General features: G+C 43.8%; 1 protein-coding gene across 6 annotated transcripts in view; it reads left to right on the top strand.

Moving 5' to 3' along the window:
- Positions 1-520: 520 nt before the first annotated feature.
- Positions 521-12917, top strand: part of SNCAIP (synuclein alpha interacting protein) — a 156059-nt gene continuing 143662 nt past the window's right edge. For 3 of the 6 annotated variants that reach the window (XM_074382197.1, XM_074382200.1, XM_074382172.1), the window contains exon 1: positions 521-728. The gene's annotated coding sequence lies outside the window, so the exon portion shown is untranslated. Of the gene's footprint in view, positions 729-782; positions 894-1014; positions 1384-1492; positions 1754-12917 lie in introns of those variants that run through there. The other 3 variants (XM_074382186.1, XM_039470980.2, XM_074382192.1) reach the window with 3 other exon arrangements.

Below are 12917 nucleotides of genomic sequence, written 5' to 3'. Positions count from 1 at the left end.
TGTCCTCTAGAACTGGCAAGGGAACGAGGGTGCCTCTAAACTGACCAAGACTTACTTCCTCAGTCTCTTCTCTGGGGCAGCGTCAGGTAAGCAGCCATACCCTGGAACAAGAGTGTGGTCCTCAGTGACTCTGCTGAGTGAACTTCTCCGAGTCATCTCGCCTGGGAAAGAGATTTCTCAAAGACCATTTAAAGCTTTCCAGAGGGCAACAGCGAGACAGTCGTGAGCCAAGGTTACCATAAATGCTTCCACTCCCCTGATTTCATTTCGGAAATAAGGAAAGAAGCAGTCACCACTGCAGGCGTTGCTGACGCCTCATCCAGCAGCCTCCCACCCCCAATCCCTCCACAATTAAGAGACAATAAAAGTTAATGTTACTGTAGTGCCATGGGTACATTGACACGTCGTTGAATTAAAGTCTTTATTTCAGCCCAACATCGCCATCCACCCACACTTGAGCACAGAACATTCCAGGCAGGCAAAGCCACCCTTGCCCTTCTTTCCTTGGCCACGTCCTCAACGGTGGGCGAGCTTCGCGGGGAGGGCTGGGGGTTGGAGACTCCGTGCCAACGCGAAACGCTCTGCCAAAAGGCTTCTCAGACCCGAGTTTCCCAGGGCCATGCCCACCTTCCGCTCCCCGCCTCCCCGAGTCTCTTCCCGCGGTTTAAGCTGGAACCCTGCAAAGGTCTGGGGACCAATGAGGTGGCAGCGGTTGACGCTTGGACACGGTGAGGGGGCGATTTCCAGGGGGAGAGGCCGCGAAGCAAGGGAGGGCGACAGGAGGAGAAAAGTGGGAAGCGGGGGCAAAAAGTAGGCGGGGAGGAGAGGAGCGCCCCGGTTGGGGAAAAGCAACGGCAGCCGAGGTGGAAGAGCCAAAGGTGAAGAACCAGCAGGTTTGCGGACAGGGGCGGGCGAGCGGGCGGGGGAATCCCGGTGAGGACGCGGCGAGGGAGGGGCGCGGGCCGGGCGCCGCGGGGAGGGTCGCTGTCAGTCAGGCCGAGCGGGGCTCGCCCGCCGGGGGGCGGCCGCAGGGGCGCAGCGCAGCGCGGCTTAAGGGCGCGGCGGCCCGGCAGCCTCGGCGGCGGCAGTGGTTGCCGCGCCCCCGTCCCCGGCCGGGCGCCCGCGCTGCGTTTCGCGTTCCCCCGCGCCGGGTGCGGGCCGCGGCCGCCCAGGCTGTCCCCGCCCGCGCGCGCCCGTTGGGGAGCCCGGGGAGCGGCGCCCGCGGCCGGGCCGCATTGTGACGTAGCGGGGCCGCGGCAGCGCCTCCGCGCCCGCCGGTTCCCCGCGAGGCTGTTCCGCTCCCGCCGCCGCGGTCCGTCCGTCCGTCCGTCCGTCCGTCAGTCCCTTCGCGCTCCTGAGCCGCCGGCGCGCCGGGCGCCCCGGGTGAGTCCAGGTCCCGAGCGGGCGCCGCGGGGAGGCGGGCGGCGGGCGGCTCAGCCTTTCCAAGTTCGCACCAGGCGACCCCGCCGGGTGTCGCCCCAGCTCCCCAAGCCCTGGGCCCCCTTTGTGCCGCGAGTCTCTCCTGCTCCGGGCGGCAGAGGCGCCTCTGCAGAAACGGTTTGGGGGAAGTCTCTATAGTAACAGTGGCGGCGGCAGCGGCTGCTTTACTGGGGAGAGGGGGAAACGACCCCCGCCTCGGTTTCCAAAGGATTGTTCTTTTCATTTGCCCGCTCCGTGTGGTTCTTATTCTTGCTGCCACCCGGGATCGTCTCGCAGGCAGGGATGGGCAGTGCCGCGGCTCGGAGGAGCTGAGGTAAGGAGGGGCGAAGTGATAGTAATAGCGACGGGACTAACAACGGTAATAATAGCTGCAGGAGAGGGACGCGTGGTGTTGCCGCCGCCCAAGGGGAGCCCCGCGCCCATCAGCACCCGCACCCCGGCTGCCCTGTGCAGCCCAGGCTCCATCAGCCTCCCTCCAGTGCTGTCCTGCGTCCCAGGCTGGTCCGCTTCAATCTCAGCAGGGAATGTTACTCTCTTGGCCTTCTTTCTTGGCGATGACTTTCATCTGCAGGTGGTAAGTGGGGTGAACCCAATTTTGGCTGTTGTCAAAGGCCACGTTTTGTTTATTTCATTTTTACGAAAAGAAAAGAGGGAAAATTATGAGCCATTCCTGGCAGCCATACAGTTTCCACAGGAAATACTAGCATTCTTTGAGGAACACGCTACTGCTTGCAGCGAAGAAAGTCTTAGGAAACAAAAAGGCAACAGCATTGTTGCTCATTTTCAATGGACCGCTAGGAGGGGGGAACCGTGTTGTTTTTTTCCTGTGGGAACGTTACTTTCCTTGTGAAAGTTAATTAAGGAAGCATTACTGTCGGTGCTCCTTTTCACTTGCTGGAGCAGGGTCCCATTCCTCTTGGCTGTTACTGACAAGTGCCCATCAAAGAGCCCGGTGGACGGGAATACTGCTGCAGGACAGTCTCGCCACACACCACGTGCGGTGGAGCCTGGCCAGGGTGCAGTTTGCAAAATGAAATAAGGGCTGTCTGGGGAGGTTTATGAGGATTACATGTGTGCAGAGTATGTCAGTTCTCCAAGGTGTCACTCTAAACACGTAATTTTCAGGCACTACTTTCGTTGCTGAATCTGCAGGAAGGGAAAACCCTATTTTTCTTTTATGGAGCAGACATCCCAGTTGGGAATGGGTTGAAATCTGTATTTCATTTGTACATATTGAAAATTTAAAAGGCAAAGAACAAGGTGTAGGAAAGCAGTATGCTAATGTGCACACATCTGGGAGAGAAAGTATATTGGCTGATTCTGATGCATCTCAATGTTAAATTACATTCAGCATGGTTAGAGTGCAAGGAGAGACCTTTAAGGAGTTCTTAAGACTATTTGAAAGGTGCAGTGTTTTGGTACTGATCGCGGAAGTCTCTCTGGAGAGGGACTATTAACTGAGGATTATCCATAACTAAATATGTATGCATTAACAGGTCTGGAATCAGAAAGTAAAAGATGGTGCTTCTCTTAATGATCGTGTTTGGTCATGTCAGTTAAAAATAAAATATAGCATGGGATTTTGAAAACAAGTGGCATAATTTTGAATATAAATTTAATTTTCTCCGTACCAAGCATTTCATGAAGAAAGGTTACAGATTGTAAATTTGAAATGATGCTGCATTCATTAATTTGACGGTTACCATTTGTTGACATTCAAAAGGAAGTGACTAAAGCAAATGCATTTCTCTGTCTACTCTGTCACAACTTTGCTAATTCCAGACAGTTGTTCTGGTGCAGGTGTACAGTGGAAGTGCAAGCCAAGAAACTTTGTGTGTGCTATTGTTTTGGAAAAAATTGTAGCGGTTCTTTACTGCTCTTAAGGGAAACCCACACAAACATCTAATACAAACAAATGATCTTTGATATTATCACAAAAAGCCTGGAGCTCTTTTTCTTGCCAGATTTAAGGCATTTCTTGTCAAAAGAGGAAATCTCCCAAGGAGCAGGTGCATCATTATAAGAAACACAAGGGAATTTCTCTTTTAAATGCAAAATCTAATTGAATAGCAACGAGAGAATCAGTAACACTCTTAGAATAGAAGCTTTGTCTTTGGCAGTTTGTCAGGTTACAGTTGCAAACCACATAGGAGAAATATGTGTCTTGGGAGAAAAATGATATTCTGGTGAAAATAAAATAGTTGCTTCCGTGAAACATTTACCCTTACATACTTATTTCCTTGTGCCTCTTTGATTTCTATGCAGATTCACTTGCAGGAAGTTATTTATGCAAAATGAGTCAATAACTTCGTTTCTAATATGATATATACTATGCATGATTTTGCACTTTATATGTTAGGTAACTAGATTTTGTATTTTATGGTTTGAATCTTAGCTTTTTTTTACATTTTAAAAATTAATGATCAAAATATGATTAATGATTAAAATATTTTTTAATTGGCATGACTGATAGCTGGGCCCTGGAAAAGTACTAATTGATTCTTAAATAGTTATTGTGCATTTACTTTGTGCCTATGTGTCATATAGCAACATAAAATGTATAGTCTTTTCACAAGGAACATGTTCATGGGAAATAGGACCCATGAAAAATTAAATGATATAAAACATGAAAGAACGCATTTCCTAATTGAGTGCCCAAGACACTAAATAGTAGTTGAAAAGGAATTCTGAGAAAAGAGTGACAAAATCAGCTTAGGTGTTATATCAGTTATTCATCATTGGATAACAAATCCCCACAAAATGTAGTTACTTAAAATTGCTACTTAGCTCATGATTCTGGTGGTCAGCAATTTTAGCTGGGCTCAGTGAGGTGGTTTTCTGCTATTCTTAGTTAGGTGCGCTCAGACATTTTCAGTCTACTGGTGGTATAATTTTGAATGGCTTTACTCATATGTCTGGCAGTTATCAGACTGTTGGCCAGGGTAACATAATCAGTGGCTGGGTTATGTACTGCCCATTCTCCAGCATACTCACCTGAGCTTCTTTACATAGCAAATCAAACAGTGTTGTAAGAGCAGCAAAAGAGCAACCTGCAATGAAAAAGCAACCTTAAAGCTCAGCTTGAATCACATTACCTACTCTCCCATTTGCCATATCAAATCAGGAGGTTACCCCAGATTCAAGGAGTATAGAAAGTCCAGTTATGATGAGAGGGATGTGCAAAAAATTTGAGCCAGTTTTTTATGATATACTATATGTTTGAGGATACTTGTGTCTAGCAGATGTTTTCTGCTGAAAATAATATGTTAGGAGAGAGTATTGGAGCCTGCTTAGCAAGAGCCCAGGATTTAGGTTAAGGAGTTGTCCAGTAAATTTTTGTTCTGTAAACCCCAGGTAAGGAAGTGTGACACAATGATAATAAAATTTTGGCCATATCCTTCCGGCAGTAGTGTTACGGTTTGGAGACAGAAGGCTGGTGGCAGAGTGAGCTGAGCATTGTTGAAAGTTGATGGCTTTGACAAAAATGGAGGCAGGAAAAATGGAAAGGGATCAGTCTGGGAGATCCCATATTTAGGATGAGGTGACTGATAATAGGGGGTTAGTAAAAGCAAAAAGTCAAAGTCATTCTGAGATTTAAAAAAGCTTAAGTGACAGAATGATTGTGCTTTTGTGAGAAATAGAAAATCAATAAGTGATTTATTTGGAGGGAGGAGAAAAATTCAATTCCAGAAAGGTTTATGATTAAAAGAGATAAATTGAAGGTGAAAGTACTTTATAAGCTGCAGAGTAGGCTATGAATGTTAGCTATTGTTTAGTGTTTAAGCCACAGTGCACCATTATATATAGTTAAGTTTCTTTAGGTGTATAGCAACAGAAAACAAAATACAACATCAGGAATTCCCTAAGACAGGCGTCCCCAAACTTTTTACACAGGGGGCCAGTTCACTGTCCCTCAGACCGTTGGAGGGCCATCACATACTGTGCTCCTCTCACTGACCACCAATGAAAGAGGTGCCCCTTCCTGAAGTGCGGCGGGGGGCCGGATAAATGGCCTCAGGCGGCCGCACCCGCAGGCCATAGTTTGGGGACGCCTGCCCTAAGATGTCAAAGTGAAGTCAGAACCACTACTCTCAGGATGGAAACAGAACTCACCTAGAGAATAGGACTGGTGTTCTTTCTCCAAGGCACAGCTGGAGATCGGCTCTTAGAATGCTCTGCCCTTAAAGTGAGCGTACCAGGCAAGAGAATACCTTTGACTTAGTTTGAGTGATATGCACACTCCTGAGCCAGTAGCACTACCTGACAGCCACACCAGGGCAGCGCACAAAGCAGAGTGGGCAGGTTCGCCCTCAAAGGACACTGGAGCACTGCTATCAGAAGTGGAGATGGACACAGGGTGGCAAGACCAACAAATGCTCACCACAGATAAACACTTAAAGATTTATTCAGGCCTCGCCATGGGGAATCAAGAGGTAGCAAGGCAGGAGGTGACAATTTTGACATATTTTCATAGAGTATAGGTGCATGAATAACAGTTGAACCCATGCTATTGGTGGAGTTTTCTTGTGGAAAGTAAAGAAAGAAAAGAGGGTCTGGCACAATGCCTCATCCAGACTCCTTCATAAACGTTAATGGATGTTTTATTAGAAGAGAGAAGAATTCTAAACATGTTCTGTTCTGTCTTTCACCTAAAAGCTCATGCAAGGTGCTGTTTCATCAGCCTCATTTTTATGGCCAGACTGAAATTCAGGTGGTGCCCTTACCACCAATTGCAGCTGTTGGGCCAGACAGAAACACCTGGCCTCTCCAACTTCACACAATTAGTCTGAACAGCATACACAGTTGCTCTTTATGGAATGAACTTGGATGAACCAGCTCAAACAGAAGAATACGCTTTTATCATTTTTATTGCACACATCTAAAAACCCTGAAGATACTCAATAAATGTTAATTGAATGAGTGGATGTGCCATTATCCGGTGCAGTAACATTTTTTAAAAACGGTCTGGTCTGGCTTTTCATTATTAAGTGTAGAGTTTGCCATAAAGTCCCTAAGTGCCTTTTGTAGACTTAAATGTTTTAAGATACTCTTGTCACAGTAATATAGGTTTTTTAAATCCACTACTCATAAAAATAAACTATTTTCTTTTCTTTATTGAAACGCAGTTGTCTTTAATCCTTGTGTTTTTCAGGATACTTGGTTGCAAATCACAGAAACCTTGTTTATACTTGCTCAAGTAGGAAAGGGCATATATTGGCTCCTGTAAAGGAAAAGTTCAAAAAGGATCCAATTCTGATTTCCTCTTTTCTTCATGGTGGCAAAATTTTCATCTGCAGCTTTAGGCTTAACCCCTGAGAAAAAGAGAATTCAGGATTAACTTTAATTAGACCACTTTGATCACATGCATATTCTTGAACCAGACTCTTATGGCCAAAGATTTGGACCATGCCACTTGACTCGGCTTTGATTATGAGCCCAGTCCTGGTGGTTTTTGGAAGGGAGGAGTGGCATGTGCAAAGGCAGGTAGGGAGGAGGGTATGGGAGTGAAAGAGGTACATGGGAGACTGGTCAGCAAAACTCTTCTAAACCATATAACCTGAGAGCAGGGAAGGGGTGGTTTTGTTGTTGTTGTTGTTTGTTTGTCTGTTTTTGAGATGAAATCTTACTCTGTCACCCATGCTGGAGTGCAGTGGCACCATCTTGGCTCACTGCAACCACCGCCTCCCAGGTTCAGGCAATTCACTTGCCTCAGCCTCCTGAGTAGCTGGGAAAAAAATATTGAGAAGAGACAAGAGATGCTGTGTATGCAGAAACAGCAGATACCTACTAAATACTATTACACCTTTTTCCCTGACAGGCATAGCATCTTCTCACTATACCCCTAAGTCAGAGACCTGGGAATGATCTTGATCTGACCTTCTCCCTTTCTTCCTCCACCTAATCAGTCACCAAGACATCCTGCTCCACTTCCTTTCGTGTTTCACTGTTCCCAAATCACCTCCACAAATGCTGCCTTCAGTCTCCCAGCCTCCGATCTGTCCTTCTCACCATTGCCTGCTTGCTCTTTCCAAAGAATAGATAAAATTGAATTATATAACCCCATGCTAAGAACCATTCCAAACCTTGTCATAACCCTGAAGAAAAGTCCAAGCTCCTACCGTGAATTCCAATATTCTCTGTGAGGTAAGTCTTGTCTCCTCCTGTGGGTGCTAAGGATGGGTAGATGCTGGTATGTTCAGCAAAGTCTTCTTCTCGCTGCCCATATTTTCCCCATGCTGGGCTGACACATGTAACTTCAAAATCCTTAAATGCTTCATTGCTTGTGCTTTTACATGGGTTGCTGTCTCTGTGGAATATTGTTTCTTCTTTCTCAAACTGTGAACTATTAAACATTTACTTATCCTTCTAAACTCATCTCAAGTGTTGCTTTTTCAAGAAGGCTTTGCTGAACATCCCCTCCCAGCCTTTCCCCACATCACGCTTTATTCTGTACGACCTTGGATATACATGTCTGGCTCCCTCTGTAGACTAAATGTCTTGAGAGCTGGACTGTGCTTCCTTGTCTTTGCACAACCTATGCTCAGTACAGTGCCTTGCCCACCATGTATCTCAATAATTTTTAAATAAATGGAAAAAAAAGTATGCTGAATCATTCATCTTTCATTTTTTTTTAGTTATAATCTTTAGTTTTATTCTATTTCCTTTAACTTGATTTTCACATGTGGCTCTTAGGATACTGGACATGAAGACAGGTTCTCTTTGAAGCTGCCGCTCACTTTTTCAGTAGTTTTCCCAATGATTTATTTGCTTATTTGTTACTTTGTCACTAATAACAAACTTGAGGAGGCTGGAAAATATCAATGGCCCAGAGTAAATCTCTAGGCTAAAATCTATGGGTCAGAGACCAGATGAGGAATCATTTTCCCCTATCATCAAAGACAATATTTAATAGTTAATATTTATGAGGCAGTTTGTTTTGAGTATGTACCAGATGCCTTTCTTATTTAGTTCTCACAGCAGCCCTAGGAAGGAGGCATTCCTGTTATCATCCTTTTTTTTTTTTTTTAAACAGATGAGGAAACGAAGATTTAGAGATTTGAAGCAGATTGTCTGCACTAAGCTCTTTCTTCCTGGCAGCTGCCAGGTGCCATACACTCACCTGGGTTGTTGAGGAGTGAAACAAAGCTTTAATTGGGCTCTTCCCATTCATCTGTTATGATTTTGTTTTTGTTCTTCTAAGATGAAGTAAACATCATCTTGAAAATAAAACATTATCACTACCTTCTTTGGTCATCAATCCTGTCCAAATTAAAAAAAAAAAAAAAAAAAAAAAACTATGGAAAAAGATATATTTAAAGAAGTAAGGGCTCCGGTACTATAGTTGAAATTAAAACCAATTTCTGACATAAATTCCAATTATCTTCCTGAGATACTAATACTACCAGAAAATAAAAGCCTCTTATGGAAGCTGTTCTGCTGCATATAAAATGCAGGCCTCTTGAGGAGGCACAGAAAAGCTTGGTTTTGAGAGTCATTCACAGAGCTATTCCATAGATAAATAAAAGTCGCTAAACACTTGGAAGCCACAGATGCTCAATAGTTCTTAACCTGTTTTCAGCCTGAGAGCCTTAAGAGGATCAGATGAAAGCTATGGTTTCTTTCCTTGTAGAGAAAAGATGTGCACACATACCCAACTTTGTATTTAATTTTAGGGATTTCAAGGATCTATTGAATCTCATCTGTGGATTTCCTGGGACTCCATGTACTCCAGGTTAAAAAAAAAAATCTATTTTAAAAGCTGATGCAGAAGGACGATAATAGCCATTGTTGAGTGTTTACTGTGTTTGACATGTAACCATTTATTCAGTGTTTACCAGATGCCAGCCCTTTTTGAAAGGTACATTATAGCTAAGTCATGTATTATTAGTCATTTTAAGCTATGAAGGAGAATTAGGTTCAGAGAGGGAACTTAGAGTCTCCCACTGGGCAAGTACTGAGAACAGAATTAAACCCAGAACCCAGGTCTGTATCACTGCTACTTCATGCTGCTTCCACACTCATTCATGCAACCAGGTGAGGCATAAGACCTGTGCCTCTGAAATTTGGATCCTCTGTTGATCCTGACTTCCCTCAGCCTTCAGCTTCTTTTGTTGAAAGTAAGTTAAGTGGCTGCTTCTGCCATAAGAGCTTCCTGGAATGTGTCCAGTGCAGGAGCAGTTGAGGGCTGGGAAGGTCTCAGCTCACTCTCCTTCACCTGTGACAGCTTGTTCACAGTAGGACAGATAATATCACTAGAGTGACAGCACTACTGGTCTGATCATCTCTACTAAGTTCCTACCTCTTACTCCTGCATACAGTTTGCATACTTGGAAACTTTAACAGATGCTTAACAGCAAAAATGACTGCAAATTCTCCATGTGACCCCCCCCTTCCACAGATATTTATTGAGGCCTGCTGTATTCTGGGCTCTGTCCTCCAAGCTGCAGTCACAGCAGTGAGCAGACAGATGTGGTTCCTGAGCTCATGATATTTATAGCTAGCTTATATCTTGCCAGGAAGGGGGCTAATAAATAATTTAAATAAAGCATAGTAAGTTTTATGAAAAAGGAAGTATCAAGGATTTATTCTATTTCAGTTTCTTCATTTTTTTCAGCTTCAAAACTCTGGTCACAAAACACTGTATACTTCTTCAGCCCTTTCTTCCCCCAGGATGTTTAGAGCGCTTCAGGTTTCCAAAAAGTTAGTTGACAATGTCAGGGGGACACATAGGCCAAGCAGTTAATCCCAGTCCCTCTTTTGCAGATGAGAAAGGCAGCAGTGACCAAATGACTTAACCTCAGATGGGGTGAAGACAGGAATAACTAGTTGATCTGGTCCCCAGTAGAGCATTGCTCACTATAAACCACAGGCTGCTTCTAATTTATTCGAGATGATATTGTTGTGGCCTTTATGTTCTGGTCTCTCTTGCTGCAAATGACTCCAGCAGGTGAGCACAAGGAAGGAAGCAAATACACTGCCAGTTTCTGCACCCTCTAGCCCCTGATGGGTCCCCCAGTTGTCTCTTTCTCATTCCATAGGCACTTCCCACTGTCACCCACTTGCCCTAAGGCCACCTCCCCAGATTTTCTTCCTGAAGCATTGCCTTGTGACAGCACCAACCTGCACTGGCAGATAGAAATGTAATAGGATACATGAATGGGAGCTACGCAGGTAATTTCACGTTTTCTAGCAGGCACACTTAAAAAAGTAATAGGGAACAGGTGACATCAATTTTAATAATCTTACCCAATATTGCCAAAATATTAGCATTTCTACATGTAATCCATATAAAAAATCAAACCAGATACCTTATATTCTTCCCCCCCCCATATTACATCTTTGAAATTTGGTGTATGTTTTTTACCTACGTCACTCAGAATGGCCGCATTCCAACGCTCAGTGGCCACAGGTGGTTGGCGACCCCTGCAGTGGACTGCAGGCTTGGACTCCAAGGAGACCCTGGGATGCCTAAGACAGACTCAGTGACATCCCCTCAGCCTCCCTCAGCCCTTAGCTCAGATATTTATTGCTGCTCCAATAGAAGGTTCACGAGGTTGTGTTCTCAAACCTGGGCTCTTGAAGGAAGGGAATTTGCCATCTTTCTATCCGTGGTATAGAGTGCAGTGTTTGGTAGGCCCACCGTTGGCACTGGGGAGATGATGAATCATTAATGAACAAAGGAGGTATATCTGTAACTCTGGGAGTTGAAGCACTTCGTATATGGAGGCTCACCTGTCCAACCCCTGCTCCTGGCTCTATTCTATCGCACCGGCTCCTGTTTCAATCCCCCAGCTTTGTCCAATGCCAAAGAACCACACTGGAGTCAGATTGAATGGACAGGAGGCGTCTCCAGTCACACATCCAGGCTTCTAACCAATAATTGTATTGAGACTATATATATCTTGTTTCATTTTTGTTTCACCTCTTTAGCATCAAATACTAGAAGAACTTATAAGCAGTCTAGTATGTGAAATCATAAGTCTGATTTAACAGCATGGAAAAAAAAAAAAAGAAAAGAAAATAGGACAGACCAAAAACAAAAAAAAACTCATCCAGTGAATAAGCCTCCTACTGAGATTGCAAACAAGGCCAGCTGACATATAGAACATTAAATATAAATGAGAAGGCTAGCTTGCATCAGGGAGCTGTTAGAGTCATCACGATGAACTTTCTGTTTCCAGTGGTTTTAGAATCATCACTATTCCCTCTGAGAGAAATGGAGATTTATATCCTGGGTCAATTTGCCTTTGCACGTACAGCATTTAAATTTTGCAAGTGGTTCTAACCAACTAATGTGCGTGTTAGCTTGTCTACTTTACCCCCAAAGATAAGTGTCACTTAAAATAATTCACATAACCCAATCTAAGATTGGTGCTTCCATAAAACCACACTAACCACATATGCAAATAAATTTAAAGTTTGAAAATGGAGTAAAATATGTTTGATCTGTTAAGTCATATAAACATTTTTAAAAGGGATTTTTATCTCAGTAAACAGTACAGTTACCTCAGGCCCACTTAAAGAGTACATTGGAATGGAAAGTTGAATAAAGTCTAACCTCAGTTTACCATTGATTACCAGTTTCAACCTGGAGAGCTCATTGACCCGCTTTGGGTTTTTGTTTCTGAGTGCATACAGTAAAAATAAATCCTGCTGTCACATACTGTGTTTTAGAATGAATGAAGTCTAGAAAATGTTTTAAACAATTCTTCAAAAAAGATATTTGGAACAGTTTGAGGGTGAGGTAGCTTGCCAATATTTCTGCAAAGTAAAATCATAAAAATAATAGCATACATCCTATAGCAGATAACTGAATATTAGCCATGTTTAAGTAATTTGATGATCTCGTCTTTAGTAAGACAAGGACAGTTCAAGATAGAGTTTTGCATCTGTTGCCTACAGTTTTGGGAATGCTGCTTTCATTTGGGATTCTTAAAAAAGAATTTGTGCCTCTTTGCAACTAAAATATATTTCTTCAAAGATGACGGCTCTGGTGTGCTGCGCTGGTGTAATTGAAAACCTATAAAAAGGCTGAGAGCTACTTTTGAATTGGCTTAGTGAACTTGGACTGGATTTGTCAAAGTGGTGAAAGGTTTAAAAGAATTTTCTTAAATGAGGTCTCCAAGCTGTGTTTTAAACATAGAATTCCAATGAACTCCAAGGCCCGTGAACTCGGGCAACAGTGCCTCTGAGAAGAGCAGTCATATCAAGATGAAAATAAGTGATTCATTTTCATTCCCCACATTCTGCAGACGTAAGCACATTTAGCTGCTGATAATCATAATTTAGTAGTACTGTTGTGCACTAGAAATACAATTTAAAAGTCTAATCTTTAATTAAGTTGAGTACTCACAGATTAACATGGTTACAAATCTTGCACACTGGATGTAGTACAGTGTTTACTCCTGTTGCTAGGAAATATAGCAGAGCTATTTGAAAGTTACAGATTGATTTGGTGAGAAGGATGTGAGCCTCTC

Source organism: Saimiri boliviensis, chromosome 1 (assembly GCF_048565385.1).
Source record: "Saimiri boliviensis isolate mSaiBol1 chromosome 1, mSaiBol1.pri, whole genome shotgun sequence".
NCBI lineage: Eukaryota > Metazoa > Chordata > Mammalia > Primates > Cebidae > Saimiri > Saimiri boliviensis.
This window is presented reverse-complemented; position numbering and strand designations above follow the sequence as displayed.